Source organism: Hyla sarda, unplaced genomic scaffold, assembly GCF_029499605.1.
Source record: "Hyla sarda isolate aHylSar1 unplaced genomic scaffold, aHylSar1.hap1 scaffold_1284, whole genome shotgun sequence".
In the NCBI taxonomy this organism is placed as follows: Eukaryota; Metazoa; Chordata; class Amphibia; order Anura; family Hylidae; genus Hyla; species Hyla sarda.
Window position 1 is genome coordinate 77,703 of NW_026607907.1, and position 26,105 is coordinate 103,807.

Here is a 26,105-nt window from a genome sequence, read left to right on the forward strand (position 1 = left end):
TATACTGATTTTTCCTGTCTGAATTTGTCGCACAGAAAGTTGCAGGCCAAATATGTGTGACATTTCTGCGACTTTAGCTTCTAGAGCATTTTTACAACATTATACATAGGTGCTGAATACATAAAAAGCGACTGTTCAGCGACAGACAAGTCGCATCGGCTGAAAGTAGGCCAGAATGTCAGTCCATGTTGGAGCAGGTTTAGATACAGTCTAAAGTATAGATCTCAAAGTCTGTGCACAGAATTTAGCAAGGGCCTCGCACCTTCTGATGCATCAGGTAGGTGCACAATAGCATAGCCTAACCCTCTGTACTTTGGTCTATATTGATGCGGGACATAGACAGCCAGCTGATGACCAATCCATTAGTGCAATGGATGGCTGGAAGCATTTGTCTTTGCCTTTGCAATACCACAGAAGCAATGCATGGTCAATGTACAGCAATGACACACCTGTGTGAACAGCCAGGAGACCCCCCCCCCCCATGTTATGTTACATAGTTACATAGTTAGTACGGTCGAAAAAAGACATATGTCCATCAAGTTCAACCAGGGAATTAAGGGGTAGGGGTGTGGCGCGATATTGGGGAAGGGATGAGATTTTATATTTCTTCATAAGCATTAATCTTATTTTGTCAATTAGGAACATTCAGCACCCACCCGCTATCAAGGCAGCTGCCTATCATGTCATGCCCTACCTGCACAGGTGTGCTGGCTACTCAAATGATCCAATTAAGGAGGCCATTTAGTCAGCAGCAGCAGAAGTCCTGTGCCTGGACGCTCCAACAGCGGCCAGACACAAGCAGAAGCAGAAGCAGCAGAAGCAGCAGCAGCACCACCTTTTGTTTTTTGGCTGCAGCAGCAGCAAGGCCCACAGGGCTGGCTAGCTGGCTAGCCAGCAAGCAGGTAGCAATGAAAGTAGGAATCTTTCTTTTTAACCCTGTAAGGGGGTGGTGCACTGTACCCGAAGATACTGCCATATCGGGTCAATGCATAGGGCGACGGAAGCAAGCTTCGAAATCGGCCCCCGTTCTCAAAAATCCATTTAATATATGGTCCCCAGATAGGGGACGTATCAGATATTAAACTAAGAACAGATACTACACTTGATCTTAGCCAAAAGGCCGAGAAGCGATAACCGTGAAAGGGGCGGGCCCAACAAGGTGCCCTTCATGGGCACTATCACTGCTTGCTGTCAGGGAGGCTGCCAGACAATTTTCCATGCACACTCTGGGCTGGGGGGCAGTCAACCACCAGTACACACAGCAGAACCTAAACCCATACCATTATTGCTAAGCAGCAAGACAGGGGCCCATTGCACTCCCACGGGGCCTTTTTAAATGCAATCCATAACCCGGATTTGCCAGGAACCCTTCTTACTCCTCCTACTTGCATGTGACACTGGGCTTAGGATCTGCATAGGAAACACACACACAAGCACACACCTACCTTTGTTGCCTGCAGATGCCTCCTTGGCTGTCCCCAAACGGTATCAAACCAACACCCACGGGAAGCTGTAAGCATAGAGGACATGCCTGCACCCCATTGGACTTACCTGTGCGGGTTAAACCCGGGTTATTTGACAACCTATGGCGGTGATGGTTCTGCTCAGGCAGAGCAGTGCTGATGCTCCTCATAAAGCTGTCGCTGCTGTGAAGGTTCTAGGTGACATCACAAATCCCTATGGTTACATACACAACAAAGCTGGGTTGTTGTTGTTTACACTCTGCAAGGCCTGTGGAAGTGAGTGACATCATAGCACTGTAGTTCTGAGGGTTCTAGATGGATGCAACAATCTCCTGTTGCTTCTATGAAGGCCATAATAGACGACATCACCAAACAGCTCCATAGTCACATACACAGCAAAGGAGAGATGTTGTTTACACCTAGTGATGTCAGTGGTATTGAGTGACATCACAGCACAGTGCTAAGGCTCCTGGGCCTGGACACAGCAGCGGCTGCAATATCTCAACGGAGAATACGTTTATATATATGTGTGTGTGTGCGCGTATATATATATATATATATATATATATATATATATATATATTTCTCCGCCGAAATCACTTTTAAACCCATTTCCACCTTTTTTTCCCTTCTCTTCCTCTTACTTTTTTTTCACGTTTTTTTACGTTTTTCTCCCTTTCGCCTCTTTTCTGGGCGTATTATTCTTCTTTTTCTTCTTTTTTTTCGTCTAATGCATACCCCATCAGTGCAGCAATGCTTATTCAATACCGCCAGCAGATGGAGACACTGGGGGATAATTTTCTAAGGATTTATACTGATTTTTCCTGTCTGAATTTGTCGCACAGAAAGTTGCAGGCCAAATATGTGTGACATTTCTGCGACTTTAGCTTCTAGAGCATTTTTACAACATTATACATAGGTGCTGAATACATAAAAAGCGACTGTTCAGCGACAGACAAGTCGCATCGGCTGAAAGTAGGCCAGAATGTCAGTCCATGTTGGAGCAGGTTTAGATACAGTCTAAAGTATAGATCTCAAAGTCTGTGCACAGAATTTAGCAAGGGCCTCGCACCTTCTGATGCATCAGGTAGGTGCACAATAGCATAGCCTAACCCTCTGTACTTTGGTCTATATTGATGCGGGACATAGACAGCCAGCTGATGACCAATCCATTAGTGCAATGGATGGCTGGAAGCATTTGTCTTTGCCTTTGCAATACCACAGAAGCAATGCATGGTCAATGTACAGCAATGACACACCTGTGTGAACAGCCAGGAGACCCCCCCCCCCCCATGTTATGTTACATAGTTACATAGTTAGTACGGTCGAAAAAAGACATATGTCCATCAAGTTCAACCAGGGAATTAAGGGGTAGGGGTGTGGCGCGATATTGGGGAAGGGATGAGATTTTATATTTCTTCATAAGCATTAATCTTATTTTGTCAATTAGGAACATTCAGCACCCACCCGCTATCAAGGCAGCTGCCTATCATGTCATGCCCTACCTGCACAGGTGTGCTGGCTACTCAAATGATCCAATTAAGGAGGCCATTTAGTCAGCAGCAGCAGCAGTCCTGTGCCTGGACGCTCCAACAGCGGCCAGACACAAGCAGAAGCAGAAGCAGCAGAAGCAGCAGCAGCACCACCTTTTGTTTTTTGGCTGCAGCAGCAGCAAGGCCCACAGGGCTGGCTAGCTGGCTAGCCAGCAAGCAGGTAGCAATGAAAGTAGGAATCTTTCTTTTTAACCCTGTAAGGGGGTGGTGCACTGTACCCGAAGATACTGCCATATCGGGTCAATGCATAGGGCGACGGAAGCAAGCTTCGAAATCAGCCCCCGTTCTCAAAAATCCATTTAATATATGGTCCCCAGATAGGGGACGTATCAGATATTAAACTGATAAGAACAGATACTACACTTGATCTTAGCCAAAAGGCCGAGAAGCGATAACCGTGAAAGGGGCGGGCCCAACAAGGTGCCCTTCATGGGCACTATCACTGCTTGCTGTCAGGGAGGCTGCCAGACAATTTTCCATGCACACTCTGGGCTGGGGGGCAGTCAACCACCAGTACACACAGCAGAACCTAAACCCATACCATTATTGCTAAGCAGCAAGACAGGGGCCCATTGCACTCCCACGGGGCCTTTTTAAATGCAATCCATAACCCGGATTTGCCAGGAACCCTTCTTACTCCTCCTACTTGCATGTGACACTGGGCTTAGGATCTGCATAGGAAACACACACACAAGCACACACCTACCTTTGTTGCCTGCAGATGCCTCCTTGGCTGTCCCCAAACGGTATCAAACCAACACCCACGGGAAGCTGTAAGCATAGAGGACATGCCTGCACCCCATTGGACTTACCTGTGTGGGTTAAACCCGGGTTATTTGACAACCTATGGCGGTGATGGTTCTGCTCAGGCAGAGCAGTGCTGATGCTCCTCATAAAGCTGTCGCTGCTGTGAAGGTTCTAGGTGACATCACAAATCCCTATGGTTACATACACAACAAAGCTGGGTTGTTGTTGTTTACACTCTGCAAGGCCTGTGGAAGTGAGTGACATCATAGCACTGTAGTTCTGAGGGTTCTAGATGGATGCAACAATCTCCTGTTGCTTCTATGAAGGCCATAATAGACGACATCACCAAACAGCTCCATAGTCACATACACAGCAAAGGAGAGATGTTGTTTACACCTAGTGATGTCAGTGGTATTGAGTGACATCACAGCACAGTGCTAAGGCTCCTGGGCCTGGACACAGCAGCGGCTGCAATATCTCAACGGAGAATACGTTTATATATATGTGTGTGTGTGCGCGTATATATATATATATATATATATATATATATATATATATATTTCTCCGCCGAAATCACTTTTAAACCCATTTCCACCTTTTTTTCCCTTCTCTTCCTCTTACTTTTTTTTCACGTTTTTTTACGTTTTTCTCCTTTTCGCCTCTTTTCTGGGCGTATTATTCTTCTTTTTCTTCTTTTTTTTCGTCTAATGCATACCCCATCAGTGCAGCAATGCTTATTCAATACCGCCAGCAGATGGAGACACTGGGGGATAATTTTCTAAGGATTTATACTGATTTTTCCTGTCTGAATTTGTCGCACAGAAAGTTGCAGGCCAAATATGTGTGACATTTCTGCGACTTTAGCTTCTAGAGCATTTTTACAACATTATACATAGGTGCTGAATACATAAAAAGCGACTGTTCAGCGACAGACAAGTCGCATCGGCTGAAAGTAGGCCAGAATGTCAGTCCATGTTGGAGCAGGTTTAGATACAGTCTAAAGTATAGATCTCAAAGTCTGTGCACAGAATTTAGCAAGGGCCTCGCACCTTCTGATGCATCAGGTAGGTGCACAATAGCATAGCCTAACCCTCTGTACTTTGGTCTATATTGATGCGGGACATAGACAGCCAGCTGATGACCAATCCATTAGTGCAATGGATGGCTGGAAGCATTTGTCTTTGCCTTTGCAATACCACAGAAGCAATGCATGGTCAATGTACAGCAATGACACACCTGTGTGAACAGCCAGGAGACCCCCCCCCCCCCCCATGTTATGTTACATAGTTACATAGTTAGTACGGTCGAAAAAAGACATATGTCCATCAAGTTCAACCAGGGAATTAAGGGGTAGGGGTGTGGCGCGATATTGGGGAAGGGATGAGATTTTATATTTCTTCATAAGCATTAATCTTATTTTGTCAATTAGGAACATTCAGCACCCACCCGCTATCAAGGCAGCTGCCTATCATGTCATGCCCTACCTGCACAGGTGTGCTGGCTACTCAAATGATCCAAATAAGGAGGCCATTTAGTCAGCAGCAGCAGAAGTCCTGTGCCTGGACGCTCCAACAGCGGCCAGACACAAGCAGAAGCAGAAGCAGCAGAAGCAGCAGCAGCACCACCTTTTGTTTTTTGGCTGCAGCAGCAGCAAGGCCCACAGGGCTGGCTAGCTGGCTAGCCAGCAAGCAGGTAGCAATGAAAGTAGGAATCTTTCTTTTTAACCCTGTAAGGGGGTGGTGCACTGTACCCGAAGATACTGCCATATCGGGTCAATGCATAGGGCGACGGAAGCAAGCTTCGAAATCGGCCCCCGTTCTCAAAAATCCATTTAATATATGGTCCCCAGATAGGGGACGTATCAGATATTAAACTGATAAGAACAGATACTACACTTGATCTTAGCCAAAAGGCCGAGAAGCGATAACCGTGAAAGAGGCGGGCCCAACAAGGTGCCCTTCATGGGCACTATCACTGCTTGCTGTCAGGGAGGCTGCCAGACAATTTTCCATGCACACTCTGGGCTGGGGGGCAGTCAACCACCAGTACACACAGCAGAACCTAAACCCATACCATTATTGCTAAGCAGCAAGACAGGGGCCCATTGCACTCCCACGGGGCCTTTTTAAATGCAATCCATAACCCGGATTTGCCAGGAACCCTTCTTACTCCTCCTACTTAAATGTGACACTGGGCTTAGGATCTGCATAGGAAACACACACACAAGCACACACCTACCTTTGTTGCCTGCAGATGCCTCCTTGGCTGTCCCCAAACGGTATCAAACCAACACCCACGGGAAGCTGTAAGCATAGAGGACATGCCTGCACCCCATTGGACTTACCTGTGTGGGTTAAACCCGGGTTATTTGACAACCTATGGCGGTGATGGTTCTGCTCAGCAGAGCAGTGCTGATGCTCCTCATAAAGCTGTCGCTGCTGTGAAGGTTCTAGGTGACATCACAAATCCCTATGGTTACATACACAACAAAGCTGGGTTGTTGTTGTTTACACTCTGCAAGGCCTGTGGAAGTGAGTGACATCATAGCACTGTAGTTCTGAGGGTTCTAGATGGATGCAACAATCTCCTGTTGCTTCTATGAAGGCCATAATAGACGACATCACCAAACAGCTCCATAGTCACATACACAGCAAAGGAGAGATGTTGTTTACACCTAGTGATGTCAGTGGTATTGAGTGACATCACAGCACAGTGCTAAGGCTCCTGGGCCTGGACACAGCAGCGGCTGCAATATCTCAACGGAGAATACGTTTATATATATGTGTGTGTGTGCGCGTATATATATATATATATATATATATATATATATATATATATTTCTCCGCCGAAATCACTTTTAAACCCATTTCCACCTTTTTTTCCCTTCTCTTCCTCTTACTTTTTTTTCACGTTTTTTTACGTTTTTCTCCTTTTCGCCTCTTTTCTGGGCGTATTATTCTTCTTTTTCTTCTTTTTTTTCGTCTAATGCATACCCCATCAGTGCAGCAATGCTTATTCAATACCGCCAGCAGATGGAGACACTGGGGGATAATTTTCTAAGGATTTATACTGATTTTTCCTGTCTGAATTTGTCGCACAGAAAGTTGCAGGCCAAATATGTGTGACATTTCTGCGACTTTAGCTTCTAGAGCATTTTTACAACATTATACATAGGTGCTGAATACATAAAAAGCGACTGTTCAGCGACAGACAAGTCGCATCGGCTGAAAGTAGGCCAGAATGTCAGTCCATGTTGGAGCAGGTTTAGATACAGTCTAAAGTATAGATCTCAAAGTCTGTGCACAGAATTTAGCAAGGGCCTCGCACCTTCTGATGCATCAGGTAGGTGCACAATAGCATAGCCTAACCCTCTGTACTTTGGTCTATATTGATGCGGGACATAGACAGCCAGCTGATGACCAATCCATTAGTGCAATGGATGGCTGGAAGCATTTGTCTTTGCCTTTGCAATACCACAGAAGCAATGCATGGTCAATGTACAGCAATGACACACCTGTGTGAACAGCCAGGAGACCCCCCCCCCCCCCCATGTTATGTTACATAGTTACATAGTTAGTACGGTCGAAAAAAGACATATGTCCATCAAGTTCAACCAGGGAATTAAGGGGTAGGGGTGTGGCGCGATATTGGGGAAGGGATGAGATTTTATATTTCTTCATAAGCATTAATCTTATTTTGTCAATTAGGAACATTCAGCACCCACCCGCTATCAAGGCAGCTGCCTATCATGTCATGCCCTACCTGCACAGGTGTGCTGGCTACTCAAATGATCCAAATAAGGAGCCCATTTAGTCAGCAGCAGCAGAAGTCCTGTGCCTGGACGCTCCAACAGCGGCCAGACACAAGCAGAAGCAGAAGCAGCAGAAGCAGCAGCAGCACCACCTTTTGTTTTTTGGCTGCAGCAGCAGCAAGGCCCACAGGGCTGGCTAGCTGGCTAGCCAGCAAGCAGGTAGCAATGAAAGTAGGAATCTTTCTTTTTAACCCTGTAAGGGGGTGGTGCACTGTACCCGAAGATACTGCCATATCGGGTCAATGCATAGGGCGACGGAAGCAAGCTTCGAAATCGGCCCCCGTTCTCAAAAATCCATTTAATATATGGTCCCCAGATAGGGGACGTATCAGATATTAAACTGATAAGAACAGATACTACACTTGATCTTAGCCAAAAGGCCGAGAAGCGATAACCGTGAAAGGGGCGGGCCCAACAAGGTGCCCTTCATGGGCACTATCACTGCTTGCTGTCAGGGAGGCTGCCAGACAATTTTCCATGCACACTCTGGGCTGGGGGGCAGTCAACCACCAGTACACACAGCAGAACCTAAACCCATACCATTATTGCTAAGCAGCAAGACAGGGGCCCATTGCACTCCCACGGGGCCTTTTTAAATGCAATCCATAACCCGGATTTGCCAGGAACCCTTCTTACTCCTCCTACTTGCATGTGACACTGGGCTTAGGATCTGCATAGGAAACACACACACAAGCACACACCTACCTTTGTTGCCTGCAGATGCCTCCTTGGCTGTCCCCAAACGGTATCAAACCAACACCCACGGGAAGCTGTAAGCATAGAGGACATGCCTGCACCCCATTGGACTTACCTGTGTGGGTTAAACCCGGGTTATTTGACAACCTATGGCGGTGATGGTTCTGCTCAGGCAGAGCAGTGCTGATGCTCCTCATAAAGCTGTCGCTGCTGTGAAGGTTCTAGGTGACATCACAAATCCCTATGGTTACATACACAACAAAGCTGGGTTGTTGTTGTTTACACTCTGCAAGGCCTGTGGAAGTGAGTGACATCATAGCACTGTAGTTCTGAGGGTTCTAGATGGATGCAACAATCTCCTGTTGCTTCTATGAAGGCCATAATAGACGACATCACCAAACAGCTCCATAGTCACATACACAGCAAAGGAGAGATGTTGTTTACACCTAGTGATGTCAGTGGTATTGAGTGACATCACAGCACAGTGCTAAGGCTCCTGGGCCTGGACACAGCAGCGGCTGCAATATCTCAACGGAGAATACGTTTATATATATGTGTGTGTGTGCGCGTATATATATATATATATATATATTTCTCCGCCGAAATCACTTTTAAACCCATTTCCACCTTTTTTTCACTTCTCTTCCTCTTACTTTTTTTTCACGTTTTTTTTACGTTTTTCTCCTTTTCGCCTCTTTTCTGGGCGTATTATTCTTCTTTTTCTTCTTTTTTTTCGTCTAATGCATACCCCATCAGTGCAGCAATGCTTATTCAATACCGCCAGCAGATGGAGACACTGGGGGATAATTTTCTAAGGATTTATACTGATTTTTCCTGTCTGAATTTGTCGCACAGAAAGTTGCAGGCCAAATATGTGTGACATTTCTGCGACTTTAGCTTCTAGAGCATTTTTACAACATTATACATAGGTGCTGAATACATAAAAAGCGACTGTTCAGCGACAGACAAGTCGCATCGGCTGAAAGTAGGCCAGAATGTCAGTCCATGTTGGAGCAGGTTTAGATACAGTCTAAAGTATAGATCTCAAAGTCTGTGCACAGAATTTAGCAAGGGCCTCGCACCTTCTGATGCATCAGGTATGTGCACAATAGCATAGCCTAACCCTCTGTACTTTGGTCTATATTGATGCGGGACATAGACAGCCAGCTGATGACCAATCCATTAGTGCAATGGATGGCTGGAAGCATTTGTCTTTGCCTTTGCAATACCACAGAAGCAATGCATGGTCAATGTACAGCAATGACACACCTGTGTGAACAGCCAGGAGACCCCCCCCCCCCCCCATGTTATGTTACATAGTTACATAGTTAGTACGGTCGAAAAAAGACATATGTCCATCAAGTTCAACCAGGGAATTAAGGGGTAGGGGTGTGGCGCGATATTGGGGAAGGGATGAGATTTTATATTTCTTCATAAGCATTAATCTTATTTTGTCAATTAGGAACATTCAGCACCCACCCGCTATCAAGGCAGCTGCCTATCATGTCATGCCCTACCTGCACAGGTGTGCTGGCTACTCAAATGATCCAATTAAGGAGGCCATTTAGTCAGCAGCAGCAGAAGTCCTGTGCCTGGACGCTCCAACAGCGGCCAGACACAAGCAGAAGCAGAAGCAGCAGAAGCAGCAGCAGCACCACCTTTTGTTTTTTGGCTGCAGCAGCAGCAAGGCCCACAGGGCTGGCTAGCTGGCTAGCCAGCAAGCAGGTAGCAATGAAAGTAGGAATCTTTCTTTTTAACCCTGTAAGGGGGTGGTGCACTGTACCCGAAGATACTGCCATATCGGGTCAATGCATAGGGCGACGGAAGCAAGCTTCGAAATCGGCCCCCGTTCTCAAAAATCCATTTAATATATGGTCCCCAGATAGGGGACGTATCAGATATTAAACTGATAAGAACAGATACTACACTTGATCTTAGCCAAAAGGCCGAGAAGCGATAACCGTGAAAGGGGCGGGCCCAACAAGGTGCCCTTCATGGGCACTATCACTGCTTGCTGTCAGGGAGGCTGCCAGACAATTTTCCATGCACACTCTGGGCTGGGGGGCAGTCAACCACCAGTACACACAGCAGAACCTAAACCCATACCATTATTGCTAAGCAGCAAGACAGGGGCCCATTGCACTCCCACGGGGCCTTTTTAAATGCAATCCATAACCCGGATTTGCCAGTAACCCTTCTTACTCCTCCTACTTGCATGTGACACTGGGCTTAGGATCTGCATAGGAAACACACACACAAGCACACACCTACCTTTGTTGCCTGCAGATGCCTCCTTGGCTGTCCCCAAACGGTATCAAACCAACACCCACGGGAAGCTGTAAGCATAGAGGACATGCCTGCACCCCATTGGACTTACCTGTGTGGGTTAAACCCGGGTTATTTGACAACCTATGGCGGTGATGGTTCTGCTCAGGCAGAGCAGTGCTGATGCTCCTCATAAAGCTGTCGCTGCTGTGAAGGTTCTAGGTGACATCACAAATCCCTATGGTTACATACACAACAAAGCTGGGTTGTTGTTGTTTACACTCTGCAAGGCCTGTGGAAGTGAGTGACATCATAGCACTGTAGTTCTGAGGGTTCTAGATGGATGCAACAATCTCCTGTTGCTTCTATGAAGGCCATAATAGACGACATCACCAAACAGCTCCATAGTCACATACACAGCAAAGGAGAGATGTTGTTTACACCTAGTGATGTCAGTGGTATTGAGTGACATCACAGCACAGTGCTAAGGCTCCTGGGCCTGGACACAGCAGCGGCTGCAATATCTCAACGGAGAATACGTTTATATATATGTGTGTGTGTGCGCGTATATATATATATATATATATATATATATATATATATATATATTTCTCCGCCGAAATCACTTTTAAACCCATTTCCACCTTTTTTTCCCTTCTCTTCCTCTTACTTTTTTTTCACGTTTTTTTACGTTTTTCTCCTTTTCGCCTCTTTTCTGGGCGTATTATTCTTCTTTTTCTTCTTTTTTTTCGTCTAATGCATACCCCATCAGTGCAGCAATGCTTATTCAATACCGCCAGCAGATGGAGACACTGGGGGATAATTTTCTAAGGATTTATACTGATTTTTCCTGTCTGAATTTGTCGCACAGAAAGTTGCAGGCCAAATATGTGTGACATTTCTGCGACTTTAGCTTCTAGAGCATTTTTACAACATTATACATAGGTGCTGAATACATAAAAAGCGACTGTTCAGCGACAGACAAGTCGCATCGGCTGAAAGTAGGCCAGAATGTCAGTCCATGTTGGAGCAGGTTTAGATACAGTCTAAAGTATAGATCTCAAAGTCTGTGCACAGAATTTAGCAAGGGCCTCACACCTTCTGATGCATCAGGAAGGTGCACAATAGCATAGCCTAACCCTCTGTACTTTGGTCTATATTGATGCGGGACATAGACAGCCAGCTGATGACCAATCCATTAGTGCAATGGATGGCTGGAAGCATTTGTCTTTGCCTTTGCAATACCACAGAAGCAATGCATGGTCAATGTACAGCAATAACACACCTGTGTGAACAGCCAGGAGACCCCCCCCCCCCCATGTTATGTTACATAGTTACATAGTTAGTACGGTCGAAAAAAGACATATGTCCATCAAGTTCAACCAGGGAATTAAGGGGTAGGGGTGTGGCGCGATATTGGGGAAGGGATGAGATTTTATATTTCTTCATAAGCATTAATCTTATTTTGTCAATTAGGAACATTCAGCACCCACCCGCTATCAAGGCAGCTGCCTATCATGTCATGCCCTACCTGCACAGGTGTGCTGGCTACTCAAATGATCCAATTAAGGAGGCCATTTAGTCAGCAGCAGCAGAAGTCCTGTGCCTGGACGCTCCAACAGCGGCCAGACACAAGCAGAAGCAGAAGCAGCAGAAGCAGCAGCAGCACCACCTTTTGTTTTTTGGCTGCAGCAGCAGCAAGGCCCACAGGGCTGGCTAGCTGGCTAGCCAGCAAGCAGGTAGCAATGAAAGTAGGAATCTTTCTTTTTAACCCTGTAAGGGGGTGGTGCACTGTACCTGAAGATACTGCCATATCGGGTCAATGCATAGGGCGACGGAAGCAAGCTTCGAAATCGGCCCCCGTTCTCAAAAATCCATTTAATATATGGTCCCCAGATAGGGGACGTATCAGATATTAAACTGATAAGAACAGATACTACACTTGATCTTAGCCAAAAGGCCGAGAAGCGATAACCGTGAAAGGGGCGGGCCCAACAAGGTGCCCTTCATGGGCACTATCACTGCTTGCTGTCAGGGAGGCTGCCAGACAATTTTCCATGCACACTCTGGGCTGGGGGGCAGTCAACCACCAGTACACACAGCAGAACCTAAACCCATACCATTATTGCTAAGCAGCAAGACAGGGGCCCATTGCACTCCCACGGGGCCTTTTTAAATGCAATCCATAACCCGGATTTGCCAGGAACCCTTCTTACTCCTCCTACTTGCATGTGACACTGGGCTTAGGATCTGCATAGGAAACACACACACAAGCACACACCTACCTTTGTTGCCTGCAGATGCCTCCTTGGCTGTCCCCAAACGGTATCAAACCAACACCCACGGGAAGCTGTAAGCATAGAGGACATGCCTGCACCCCATTGGACTTACCTGTGTGGGTTAAACCCGGGTTATTTGACAACCTATGGCGGTGATGGTTCTGCTCAGGCAGAGCAGTGCTGATGCTCCTCATAAAGCTGTCGCTGCTGTGAAGGTTCTAGGTGACATCACAAATCCCTATGGTTACATACACAACAAAGCTGGGTTGTTGTTGTTTACACTCTGCAAGGCCTGTGGAAGTGAGTGACATCATAGCACTGTAGTTCTGAGGGTTCTAGATGGATGCAACAATCTCCTGTTGCTTCTACGAAGGCCATAATAGACGACATCACCAAACAGCTCCATAGTCACATACACAGCAAAGGAGAGATGTTGTTTACACCTAGTGATGTCAGTGGTATTGAGTGACATCACAGCACAGTGCTAAGGCTCCTGGGCCTGGACACAGCAGCGGCTGCAATATCTCAACGGAGAATACGTTTATATATATGTGTGTGTGTGCGCGTATATATATATATATATATATATATATATATATATATATATATATATATATATTTCTCCGCCGAAATCACTTTTAAACCCATTTCCACCTTTTTTTCCCTTCTCTTCCTCTTACTTTTTTTTCACGTTTTTTTAAGTTTTTCTCCTTTTCGCCTCTTTTCTGGGCGTATTATTCTTCTTTTTCTTCTTTTTTTTCGTCTAATGCATACCCCATCAGTGCAGCAATGCTTATTCAATACCGCCAGCAGATGGAGACACTGGGGGATAATTTTCTAAGGATTTATACAGATTTTTCCTGTCTGAATTTGTCGCACAGAAAGTTGCAGGCCAAATATGTGTGACATTTCTGCGACTTTAGCTTCTAGAGCATTTTTACAACATTATACATAGGTGCTGAATACATAAAAAGCGACTGTTCAGCGACAGACAAGTCGCATCGGCTGAAAGTAGGCCAGAATGTCAGTCCATGTTGGAGCAGGTTTAGATACAGTCTAAAGTATAGATCTCAAAGTCTGTGCACAGAATTTAGCAAGGGCCTCGCACCTTCTGATGCATCAGGTAGGTGCACAATAGCATAGCCTAACCCTCTGTACTTTGGTCTATATTGATGCGGGACATAGACAGCCAGCTGATGACCAATCCATTAGTGCAATGGATGGCTGGAAGCATTTGTCTTTGCCTTTGCAATACCACAGAAGCAATGCATGGTCAATGTACAGCAATGACACACCTGTGTGAACAGCCAGGAGACCCCCCCCCCCCATGTTATGTTACATAGTTACATAGTTAGTACGGTCGAAAAAAGACATATGTCCATCAAGTTCAACCAGGGAATTAAGGGGTAGGGGTGTGGCGCGATATTGGGGAAGGGATGAGATTTTATATTTCTTCATAAGCATTAATCTTATTTTGTCAATTAGGAACATTCAGCACCCACCCGCTATCAAGGCAGCTGCCTATCATGTCATGCCCTACCTGCACAGGTGTGCTGGCTACTCAAATGATCCAATTAAGGAGGCCATTTAGTCAGCAGCAGCAGAAGTCCTGTGCCTGGACGCTCCAACAGCGGCCAGACACAAGCAGAAGCAGAAGCAGCAGAAGCAGCAGCAGCACCACCTTTTGTTTTTTGGCTGCAGCAGCAGCAAGGCCCACAGGGCTGGCTAGCTGGCTAGCCAGCAAGCAGGTAGCAATGAAAGTAGGAATCTTTCTTTTTAACCCTGTAAGGGGGTGGTGCACTGTACCCGAAGATACTGCCATATCGGGTCAATGCATAGGGCGACGGAAGCAAGCTTCGAAATCGGCCCCCGTTCTCAAAAATCCATTTAATATATGGTCCCCAGATAGGGGACGTATCAGATATTAAACTGATAAGAACAGATACTACACTTGATCTTAGCCAAAAGGCCGAGAAGCGATAACCGTGAAAGGGGCGGGCCCAACAAGGTGCCCTTCATGGGCACTATCACTGCTTGCTGTCAGGGAGGCTGCCAGACAATTTTTCCATGCACACTCTGGGCTGGGGGGCAGTCAACCACCAGTACACACAGCAGAACCTAAACCCATACCATTATTGCTAAGCAGCAAGACAGGGGCCCATTGCACTCCCACGGGGCCTTTTTAAATGCAATCCATAACCCGGATTTGCCAGGAACCCTTCTTACTCCTCCTACTTGCATGTGACACTGGGCTTAGGATCTGCATAGGAAACACACACACAAGCACACACCTACCTTTGTTGCCTGCAGATGCCTCCTTGGCTGTCCCCAAACGGTATCAAACCAACACCCACGGGAAGCTGTAAGCATAGAGGACATGCCTGCACCCCATTGGACTTACCTGTGTGGGTTAAACCCGGGTTATTTGACAACCTATGGCGGTGATGGTTCTGCTCAGGCAGAGCAGTGCTGATGCTCCTCATAAAGCTGTCGCTGCTGTGAAGGTTCTAGGTGACATCACAAATCCCTATGGTTACATACACAACAAAGCTGGGTTGTTGTTGTTTACACTCTGCAAGGCCTGTGGAAGTGAGTGACATCATAGCACTGTAGTTCTGAGGGTTCTAGATGGATGCAACAATCTCCTGTTGCTTCTATGAAGGCCATAATAGACGACATCACCAAACAGCTCCATAGTCACATACACAGCAAAGGAGAGATGTTGTTTACACCTAGTGATGTCAGTGGTATTGAGTGACATCACAGCACAGTGCTAAGGCTCCTGGGCCTGGACACAGCAGCGGCTGCAATATCTCAACGGAGAATACGTTTATATATATGTGTGTGTGTGCGCGTATATATATATATATATATATATATATATATATTTCTCCGCCGAAATCACTTTTAAACCCATTTCCACCTTTTTTTCCCTTCTCTTCCTCTTACTTTTTTTTCACGTTTTTTTACGTTTTTCTCCTTTTCGCCTCTTTTCTGGGCGTATTATTCTTCTTTTTCTTCTTTTTTTTCGTCTAATGCATACCCCATCAGTGCAGCAATGCTTATTCAATACCGCCAGCAGATGGAGACACTGGGGGATAATTTTCTAAGGATTTATACTGATTTTTCCTGTCTGAATTTGTCGCACAGAAAGTTGCAGGCCAAATATGTGTGACATTTCTGCGACTTTAGCTTCTAGAGCATTTTTACAACATTATACATAGGTGCTGAATACATAAAAAGCGACTGTTCAGCGACAGACAAGTCGCATCGGCTGAAAGTAGGCCAGAATGTCAGTCCATGTTGGAGCAGGTTTAGATACAGTCTAAAGTATAGATCTCAAAGTCTGTGCACAGAATTTAGCAAGGGCCTCGCACCTTCTGATGCATCAGGTAGGTGCACAATAGCATAGCCTAACCCTCTGTACTTTGGTCTATATTGATGCGGGACATAGACAGCCAGCTGATGACCAATCCATTAGTGCAATGGATGGCTGGAAGCATTTGTCTTTGCCTTTGCAATACCACAGAAGCAATGCATGGTCAATGTACAGCAATGACACACCTGTGTGAACAGCCAGGAGACCCCCCACCCCCCCCCCCATGTTATGTTACATAGTTACATAGTTAGTACGGTCGAAAAAAGACATATGTCCATCAAGTTCAACCAGGGAATTAAGGGGTAGGGGTGTGGCGCGATATTGGGGAAGGGATGAGATTTTATATTTCTTCATAAGCATTAATCTTATTTTGTCAATTAGGAACATTCAGCACCCACCCGCTATCAAGGCAGCTGCCTATCATGTCATGCCCTACCTGCACAGGTGTGCTGGCTACTCAAATGATCCAATTAAGGAGGCCATTTAGTCAGCAGCAGCAGAAGTCCTGTGCCTGGACGCTCCAACAGCGGCCAGACACAAGCAGAAGCAGAAGCAGCAGAAGCAGCAGCAGCACCACCTTTTGTTTTTTGGCTGCAGCAGCAGCAAGGCCCACAGGGCTGGCTAGCTGGCTAGCCAGCAAGCAGGTAGCAATGAAAGTAGGAATCTTTCTTTTTAACCCTGTAAGGGGGTGGTGCACTGTACCCGAAGATACTGCCATATCGGGTCAATGCATAGGGCGACGGAAGCAAGCTTCGAAATCGGCCCCCGTTCTCAAAAATCCATTTAATATATGGTCCCCAGATAGGGGACGTATCAGATATTAAACTGATAAGAACAGATACTACACTTGATCTTAGCCAAAAGGCCGAGAAGCGATAACCGTGAAAGGGGCGGGCCCAACAAGGTGCCCTTCATGGGCACTATCACTGCTTGCTGTCAGGGAGGCTGCCAGACAATTTTCCATGCACACTCTGGGCTGGGGGGCAGTCAACCACCAGTACACACAGCAGAACCTAAACCCATACCATTATTGCTAAGCAGCAAGACAGGGGCCCATTGCACTCCCACGGGGCCTTTTTAAATGCAATCCATAACCCGGATTTGCCAGGAACCCTTCTTACTCCTCCTACTTGCATGTGACACTGGGCTTAGGATCTGCATAGGAAACACACACACAAGCACACACCTACCTTTGTTGCCTGCAGATGCCTCCTTGGCTGTCCCCAAACGGTATCAAACCAACACCCACGGGAAGCTGTAAGCATAGAGGACATGCCTGCACCCCATTGGACTTACCTGTGTGGGTTAAACCCGGGTTATTTGACAACCTATGGCGGTGATGGTTCTGCTCAGGCAGAGCAGTGCTGATGCTCCTCATAAAGCTGTCGCTGCTGTGAAGGTTCTAGGTGACATCACAAATCCCTATGGTTACATACACAACAAAGCTGGGTTGTTGTTGTTTACACTCTGCAAGGCCTGTGGAAGTGAGTGACATCATAGCACTGTAGTTCTGAGGGTTCTAGATGGATGCAACAATCTCCTGTTGCTTCTATGAAGGCCATAATAGACGACATCACCAAACAGCTCCATAGTCACATACACAGCAAAGGAGAGATGTTGTTTACACCTAGTGATGTCAGTGGTATTGAGTGACATCACAGCACAGTGCTAAGGCTCCTGGGCCTGGACACAGCAGCGGCTGCAATATCTCAACGGAGAATACGTTTATATATATGTGTGTGTGTGCGCGTATATATATATATATATATATATATATATATATATATATATATATATATATATATTTCTCCGCCGAAATCACTTTTAAACCCATTTCCACCTTTTTTTCCCTTCTCTTCCTCTTACTTTTTTTTCACGTTTTTTTACGTTTTTCTCCTTTTCGCCTCTTTTCTGGGCGTATTATTCTTCTTTTTCTTCTTTTTTTTCGTCTAATGCATACCCCATCAGTGCAGCAATGCTTATTCAATACCGCCAGCAGATGGAGACCATGGGGGATAATTTTCTAAGGATTTATACTGATTTTTCCTGTCTGAATTTGTCGCACAGAAAGTTGCAGGCCAAATATGTGTGACATTTCTGCGACTTTAGCTTCTAGAGCATTTTTACAACATTATACATAGGTGCTGAATACATAAAAAGCGACTGTTCAGCGACAGACAAGTCGCAATTGGCTGAAAGTAGGCCAGAATGTCAGTCCATGTTGGAGCAGGTTTAGATACAGCCTAAAGTATAGATCTCAAAGTCTGTGCACAGAATTTAGCAAGGGCCTCGCACCTTCTGATGCATCAGGTAGGTGCACAATAGCATAGCCTAACCCTCTGTACTTTGGTCTATATTGATGCGGGACATAGACAGCCAGCTGATGACCAATCCATTAGTGCAATGGATGGCTGGAAGCATTTGTCTTTGCCTTTGCAATACCACAGAAGCAATGCATGGTCAATGTACAGCAATGACACACCTGTGTGAACAGCCAGGAGACCCCCCCCCCCCCCATGTTATGTTACATAGTTACATAGTTAGTACGGTCGAAAAAAGACATATGTCCATCAAGTTCAACCAGGGAATTAAGGGGTAGGGGTGTGGCGCGATATTGGGGAAGGGATGAGATTTTATATTTCTTCATAAGCATTAATCTTATTTTGTCAATTAGGAACATTCAGCACCCACCCGCTATCAAGGCAGCTGCCTATCATGTCATGCCCTACCTGCACAGGTGTGCTGGCTACTCAAATGATCCAATTAAGGAGGCCATTTAGTCAGCAGCAGCAGAAGTCCTGTGCCTGGACGCTCCAACAGCGGCCAGACACAAGCAGAAGCAGAAGCAGCAGAAGCAGCAGCAGCACCACCTTTTGTTTTTTGGCTGCAGCAGCAGCAAGGCCCACAGGGCTGGCTAGCTGGCTAGCCAGCAAGCAGGTAGCAATGAAAGTAGGAATCTTTCTTTTTAACCCTGTAAGGGGGTGGTGCACTGTACCCGAAGATACTGCCATATCGGGTCAATGCATAGGGCGACGGAAGCAAGCTTCGAAATCGGCCCCCGTTCTCAAAAATCCATTTAATATATGGTCCCCAGATAGGGGACGTATCAGATATTAAACTAAGAACAGATACTACACTTGATCTTAGCCAAAAGGCCGAGAAGCGATAACCGTGAAAGGGGCGGGCCCAACAAGGTGCCCTTCATGGGCACTATCACTGCTTGCTGTCAGGGAGGCTGCCAGACAATTTTCCATGCACACTCTGGGCTGGGGGGCAGTCAACCACCAGTACACACAGCAGAACCTAAACCCATACCATTATTGCTAAGCAGCAAGACAGGGGCCCATTGCACTCCCACGGGGCCTTTTTAAATGCAATCCATAACCCGGATTTGCCAGGAACCCTTCTTACTCCTCCTACTTGCATGTGACACTGGGCTTAGGATCTGCATAGGAAACACACACACAAGCACACACCTACCTTTGTTGCCTGCAGATGCCTCCTTGGCTGTCCCCAAACGGTATCAAACCAACACCCACGGGAAGCTGTAAGCATAGAGGACATGCCTGCACCCCATTGGACTTACCTGTGCGGGTTAAACCCGGGTTATTTGACAACCTATGGCGGTGATGGTTCTGCTCAGGCAGAGCAGTGCTGATGCTCCTCATAAAGCTGTCGCTGCTGTGAAGGTTCTAGGTGACATCACAAATCCCTATGGTTACATACACAACAAAGCTGGGTTGTTGTTGTTTACACTCTGCAAGGCCTGTGGAAGTGAGTGACATCATAGCACTGTAGTTCTGAGGGTTCTAGATGGATGCAACAATCTCCTGTTGCTTCTATGAAGGCCATAATAGACGACATCACCAAACAGCTCCATAGTCACATACACAGCAAAGGAGAGATGTTGTTTACACCTAGTGATGTCAGTGGTATTGAGTGACATCACAGCACAGTGCTAAGGCTCCTGGGCCTGGACACAGCAGCGGCTGCAATATCTCAACGGAGAATACGTTTATATATATGTGTGTGTGTGCGCGTATATATATATATATATATATATATATATATATATATATATATATATTTCTCCGCCGAAATCACTTTTAAACCCATTTCCACCTTTTTTTCCCTTCTCTTCCTCTTACTTTTTTTTCACGTTTTTTTACGTTTTTCTCCCTTTCGCCTCTTTTCTGGGCGTATTATTCTTCTTTTTCTTCTTTTTTTTCGTCTAATGCATACCCCATCAGTGCAGCAATGCTTATTCAATACCGCCAGCAGATGGAGACACTGGGGGATAATTTTCTAAGGATTTATACTGATTTTTCCTGTCTGAATTTGTCGCACAGAAAGTTGCAGGCCAAATATGTGTGACATTTCTGCGACTTTAGCTTCTAGAGCATTTTTACAACATTATACATAGGTGCTGAATACATAAAAAGCGACTGTTCAGCGACAGACAAGTCGCATCGGCTGAAAGTAGGCCAGAATGTCAGTCCATGTTGGAGCAGGTTTAGATACAGTCTAAAGTATAGATCTCAAAGTCTGTGCACAGAATTTAGCAAGGGCCTCGCACCTTCTGATGCATCAGGTAGGTGCACAATAGCATAGCCTAACCCTCTGTACTTTGGTCTATATTGATGCGGGACATAGACAGCCAGCTGATGACCAATCCATTAGTGCAATGGATGGCTGGAAGCATTTGTCTTTGCCTTTGCAATACCACAGAAGCAATGCATGGTCAATGTACAGCAATGACACACCTGTGTGAACAGCCAGGAGACCCCCCCCCCCCCATGTTATGTTACATAGTTACATAGTTAGTACGGTCGAAAAAAGACATATGTCCATCAAGTTCAACCAGGGAATTAAGGGGTAGGGGTGTGGCGCGATATTGGGGAAGGGATGAGATTTTATATTTCTTCATAAGCATTAATCTTATTTTGTCAATTAGGAACATTCAGCACCCACCCGCTATCAAGGCAGCTGCCTATCATGTCATGCCCTACCTGCACAGGTGTGCTGGCTACTCAAATGATCCAATTAAGGAGGCCATTTAGTCAGCAGCAGCAGCAGTCCTGTGCCTGGACGCTCCAACAGCGGCCAGACACAAGCAGAAGCAGAAGCAGCAGAAGCAGCAGCAGCACCACCTTTTGTTTTTTGGCTGCAGCAGCAGCAAGGCCCACAGGGCTGGCTAGCTGGCTAGCCAGCAAGCAGGTAGCAATGAAAGTAGGAATCTTTCTTTTTAACCCTGTAAGGGGGTGGTGCACTGTACCCGAAGATACTGCCATATCGGGTCAATGCATAGGGCGACGGAAGCAAGCTTCGAAATCAGCCCCCGTTCTCAAAAATCCATTTAATATATGGTCCCCAGATAGGGGACGTATCAGATATTAAACTGATAAGAACAGATACTACACTTGATCTTAGCCAAAAGGCCGAGAAGCGATAACCGTGAAAGGGGCGGGCCCAACAAGGTGCCCTTCATGGGCACTATCACTGCTTGCTGTCAGGGAGGCTGCCAGACAATTTTCCATGCACACTCTGGGCTGGGGGGCAGTCAACCACCAGTACACACAGCAGAACCTAAACCCATACCATTATTGCTAAGCAGCAAGACAGGGGCCCATTGCACTCCCACGGGGCCTTTTTAAATGCAATCCATAACCCGGATTTGCCAGGAACCCTTCTTACTCCTCCTACTTGCATGTGACACTGGGCTTAGGATCTGCATAGGAAACACACACACAAGCACACACCTACCTTTGTTGCCTGCAGATGCCTCCTTGGCTGTCCCCAAACGGTATCAAACCAACACCCACGGGAAGCTGTAAGCATAGAGGACATGCCTGCACCCCATTGGACTTACCTGTGTGGGTTAAACCCGGGTTATTTGACAACCTATGGCGGTGATGGTTCTGCTCAGGCAGAGCAGTGCTGATGCTCCTCATAAAGCTGTCGCTGCTGTGAAGGTTCTAGGTGACATCACAAATCCCTATGGTTACATACACAACAAAGCTGGGTTGTTGTTGTTTACACTCTGCAAGGCCTGTGGAAGTGAGTGACATCATAGCACTGTAGTTCTGAGGGTTCTAGATGGATGCAACAATCTCCTGTTGCTTCTATGAAGGCCATAATAGACGACATCACCAAACAGCTCCATAGTCACATACACAGCAAAGGAGAGATGTTGTTTACACCTAGTGATGTCAGTGGTATTGAGTGACATCACAGCACAGTGCTAAGGCTCCTGGGCCTGGACACAGCAGCGGCTGCAATATCTCAACGGAGAATACGTTTATATATATGTGTGTGTGTGCGCGTATATATATATATATATATATATATATATATATATATATATATATATTTCTCCGCCGAAATCACTTTTAAACCCATTTCCACCTTTTTTTCCCTTCTCTTCCTCTTACTTTTTTTTCACGTTTTTTTACGTTTTTCTCCTTTTCGCCTCTTTTCTGGGCGTATTATTCTTCTTTTTCTTCTTTTTTTTCGTCTAATGCATACCCCATCAGTGCAGCAATGCTTATTCAATACCGCCAGCAGATGGAGACACTGGGGGATAATTTTCTAAGGATTTATACTGATTTTTCCTGTCTGAATTTGTCGCACAGAAAGTTGCAGGCCAAATATGTGTGACATTTCTGCGACTTTAGCTTCTAGAGCATTTTTACAACATTATACATAGGTGCTGAATACATAAAAAGCGACTGTTCAGCGACAGACAAGTCGCATCGGCTGAAAGTAGGCCAGAATGTCAGTCCATGTTGGAGCAGGTTTAGATACAGTCTAAAGTATAGATCTCAAAGTCTGTGCACAGAATTTAGCAAGGGCCTCGCACCTTCTGATGCATCAGGTAGGTGCACAATAGCATAGCCTAACCCTCTGTACTTTGGTCTATATTGATGCGGGACATAGACAGCCAGCTGATGACCAATCCATTAGTGCAATGGATGGCTGGAAGCATTTGTCTTTGCCTTTGCAATACCACAGAAGCAATGCATGGTCAATGTACAGCAATGACACACCTGTGTGAACAGCCAGGAGACCCCCCCCCCCCCCCCCATGTTATGTTACATAGTTACATAGTTAGTACGGTCGAAAAAAGACATATGTCCATCAAGTTCAACCAGGGAATTAAGGGGTAGGGGTGTGGCGCGATATTGGGGAAGGGATGAGATTTTATATTTCTTCATAAGCATTAATCTTATTTTGTCAATTAGGAACATTCAGCACCCACCCGCTATCAAGGCAGCTGCCTATCATGTCATGCCCTACCTGCACAGGTGTGCTGGCTACTCAAATGATCCAATTAAGGAGGCCATTTAGTCAGCAGCAGCAGCAGTCCTGTGCCTGGACGCTCCAACAGCGGCCAGACACAAGCAGAAGCAGAAGCAGCAGAAGCAGCAGCAGCACCACCTTTTGTTTTTTGGCTGCAGCAGCAGCAAGGCCCACAGGGCTGGCTAGCTGGCTAGCCAGCAAGCAGGTAGCAATGAAAGTAGGAATCTTTCTTTTTAACCCTGTAAGGGGGTGGTGCACTGTACCCGAAGATACTGCCATATCGGGTCAATGCATAGGGCGACGGAAGCAAGCTTCGAAATCAGCCCCCGTTCTCAAAAATCCATTTAATATATGGTCCCCAGATAGGGGACGTATCAGATATTAAACTGATAAGAACAGATACTACACTTGATCTTAGCCAAAAGGCCGAGAAGCGATAACCGTGAAAGGGGCGGGCCCAACAAGGTGCCCTTCATGGGCACTATCACTGCTTGCTGTCAGGGAGGCTGCCAGACAATTTTCCATGCACACTCTGGGCTGGGGGGCAGTCAACCACCAGTACACACAGCAGAACCTAAACCCATACCATTATTGCTAAGCAGCAAGACAGGGGCCCATTGCACTCCCACGGGGCCTTTTTAAATGCAATCCATAACCCGGATTTGCCAGGAACCCTTCTTACTCCTCCTACTTGCATGTGACACTGGGCTTAGGATCTGCATAGGAAACACACACACAAGCACACACCTACCTTTGTTGCCTGCAGATGCCTCCTTGGCTGTCCCCAAACGGTATCAAACCAACACCCACGGGAAGCTGTAAGCATAGAGGACATGCCTGCACCCCATTGGACTTACCTGTGTGGGTTAAACCCGGGTTATTTGACAACCTATGGCGGTGATGGTTCTGCTCAGGCAGAGCAGTGCTGATGCTCCTCATAAAGCTGTCGCTGCTGTGAAGGTTCTAGGTGACATCACAAATCCCTATGGTTACATACACAACAAAGCTGGGTTGTTGTTGTTTACACTCTGCAAGGCCTGTGGAAGTGAGTGACATCATAGCACTGTAGTTCTGAGGGTTCTAGATGGATGCAACAATCTCCTGTTGCTTCTATGAAGGCCATAATAGACGACATCACCAAACAGCTCCATAGTCACATACACAGCAAAGGAGAGATGTTGTTTACACCTAGTGATGTCAGTGGTATTGAGTGACATCACAGCACAGTGCTAAGGCTCCTGGGCCTGGACACAGCAGCGGCTGCAATATCTCAACGGAGAATACGTTTATATATATGTGTGTGTGTGCGCGTATATATATATATATATATATATATATATATATATATATATATTTCTCCGCCGAAATCACTTTTAAACCCATTTCCACCTTTTTTTCCCCTTCTCTTCCTCTTACTTTTTTTTCACGTTTTTTTTACGTTTTTCTCCTTTTCGCCTCTTTTCTGGGCGTATTATTCTTCTTTTTCTTCTTTTTTTTCGTCTAATGCATACCCCATCAGTGCAGCAATGCTTATTCAATACCGCCAGCAGATGGAGACACTGGGGGATAATTTTCTAAGGATTTATACTGATTTTTCCTGTCTGAATTTGTCGCACAGAAAGTTGCAGGCCAAATATGTGTGACATTTCTGCGACTTTAGCTTCTAGAGCATTTTTACAACATTATACATAGGTGCTGAATACATAAAAAGCGACTGTTCAGCGACAGACAAGTCGCATCGGCTGAAAGTAGGCCAGAATGTCAGTCCATGTTGGAGCAGGTTTAGATACAGTCTAAAGTATAGATCTCAAAGTCTGTGCACAGAATTTAGCAAGGGCCTCGCACCTTCTGATGCATCAGGTAGGTGCACAATAGCATAGCCTAACCCTCTGTACTTTGGTCTATATTGATGCGGGACATAGACAGCCAGCTGATGACCAATCCATTAGTGCAATGGATGGCTGGAAGCATTTGTCTTTGCCTTTGCAATACCACAGAAGCAATGCATGGTCAATGTACAGCAATGACACACCTGTGTGAACAGCCAGGAGACCCCCCCCCCCCATGTTATGTTACATAGTTACATAGTTAGTACGGTCGAAAAAAGACATATGTCCATCAAGTTCAACCAGGGAATTAAGGGGTAGGGGTGTGGCGCGATATTGGGGAAGGGATGAGATTTTATATTTCTTTATAAGCATTAATCTTATTTTGTCAATTAGGAACATTCAGCACCCACCCGCTATCAAGGCAGCTGCCTATCATGTCATGCCCTACCTGCACAGGTGTGCTGGCTACTCAAATGATCCAATTAAGGAGGCCATTTAGTCAGCAGCAGCAGAAGTCCTGTGCCTGGACGCTCCAACAGCGGCCAGACACAAGCAGAAGCAGAAGCAGCAGAAGCAGCAGAAGCAGCAGCAGCACCACCTTTTGTTTTTTGGCTGCAGCAGCAGCAAGGCCCACAGGGCTGGAAAGCTGGCTAGCCAGCAAGCAGGTAGCAATGAAAGTAGGAATCTTTCTTTTTAACCCTGTAAGGGGGTGGTGCACTGTACCCGAAGATACTGCCATATCGGGTCAATGCATAGGGCGACGGAAGCAAGCTTCGAAATCGGC

The 26,105-nt window shown here is 46.1% G+C and overlaps 11 non-coding genes across 11 annotated transcripts; all 11 read right to left on the minus strand.

Annotated features, from left to right (window-relative positions):
- Nucleotides 1-944: 944 nt before the first annotated feature.
- LOC130304607 (U2 spliceosomal RNA) lies at nucleotides 945-1,132 on the minus strand. Its single transcript, XR_008854350.1, has one exon. It is a non-coding gene; the product is annotated as a U2 spliceosomal RNA (small nuclear RNA).
- Nucleotides 1,133-3,218: 2,086 nt separating this feature from the next.
- LOC130304576 (U2 spliceosomal RNA) lies at nucleotides 3,219-3,409 on the minus strand. The gene has a single exon (XR_008854320.1). It is a non-coding gene; the product is annotated as a U2 spliceosomal RNA (small nuclear RNA).
- Nucleotides 3,410-5,497: 2,088 nt separating this feature from the next.
- On the minus strand, nucleotides 5,498-5,688 carry LOC130304592 (U2 spliceosomal RNA). Its single transcript, XR_008854335.1, has one exon. It is a non-coding gene; the product is annotated as a U2 spliceosomal RNA (small nuclear RNA).
- A 2,087-nt stretch (nucleotides 5,689-7,775) lies between these two features.
- Nucleotides 7,776-7,966, minus strand: LOC130304593 (U2 spliceosomal RNA). Its single transcript, XR_008854336.1, has one exon. It is a non-coding gene; the product is annotated as a U2 spliceosomal RNA (small nuclear RNA).
- Nucleotides 7,967-10,037: 2,071 nt separating this feature from the next.
- LOC130304594 (U2 spliceosomal RNA) lies at nucleotides 10,038-10,228 on the minus strand. The gene has a single exon (XR_008854337.1). It is a non-coding gene; the product is annotated as a U2 spliceosomal RNA (small nuclear RNA).
- Nucleotides 10,229-12,316: 2,088 nt separating this feature from the next.
- On the minus strand, nucleotides 12,317-12,507 carry LOC130304601 (U2 spliceosomal RNA). Its single transcript, XR_008854343.1, has one exon. It is a non-coding gene; the product is annotated as a U2 spliceosomal RNA (small nuclear RNA).
- Nucleotides 12,508-14,604: 2,097 nt separating this feature from the next.
- On the minus strand, nucleotides 14,605-14,795 carry LOC130304595 (U2 spliceosomal RNA). The gene has a single exon (XR_008854338.1). It is a non-coding gene; the product is annotated as a U2 spliceosomal RNA (small nuclear RNA).
- A 2,084-nt stretch (nucleotides 14,796-16,879) lies between these two features.
- LOC130304596 (U2 spliceosomal RNA) lies at nucleotides 16,880-17,070 on the minus strand. The gene has a single exon (XR_008854339.1). It is a non-coding gene; the product is annotated as a U2 spliceosomal RNA (small nuclear RNA).
- A 2,102-nt stretch (nucleotides 17,071-19,172) lies between these two features.
- LOC130304608 (U2 spliceosomal RNA) lies at nucleotides 19,173-19,360 on the minus strand. The gene has a single exon (XR_008854351.1). It is a non-coding gene; the product is annotated as a U2 spliceosomal RNA (small nuclear RNA).
- Nucleotides 19,361-21,452: 2,092 nt separating this feature from the next.
- LOC130304588 (U2 spliceosomal RNA) lies at nucleotides 21,453-21,643 on the minus strand. Its single transcript, XR_008854331.1, has one exon. It is a non-coding gene; the product is annotated as a U2 spliceosomal RNA (small nuclear RNA).
- Nucleotides 21,644-23,739: 2,096 nt separating this feature from the next.
- LOC130304599 (U2 spliceosomal RNA) lies at nucleotides 23,740-23,930 on the minus strand. The gene has a single exon (XR_008854342.1). It is a non-coding gene; the product is annotated as a U2 spliceosomal RNA (small nuclear RNA).
- Between the last annotated feature and the right edge of the window lie 2,175 nt (nucleotides 23,931-26,105).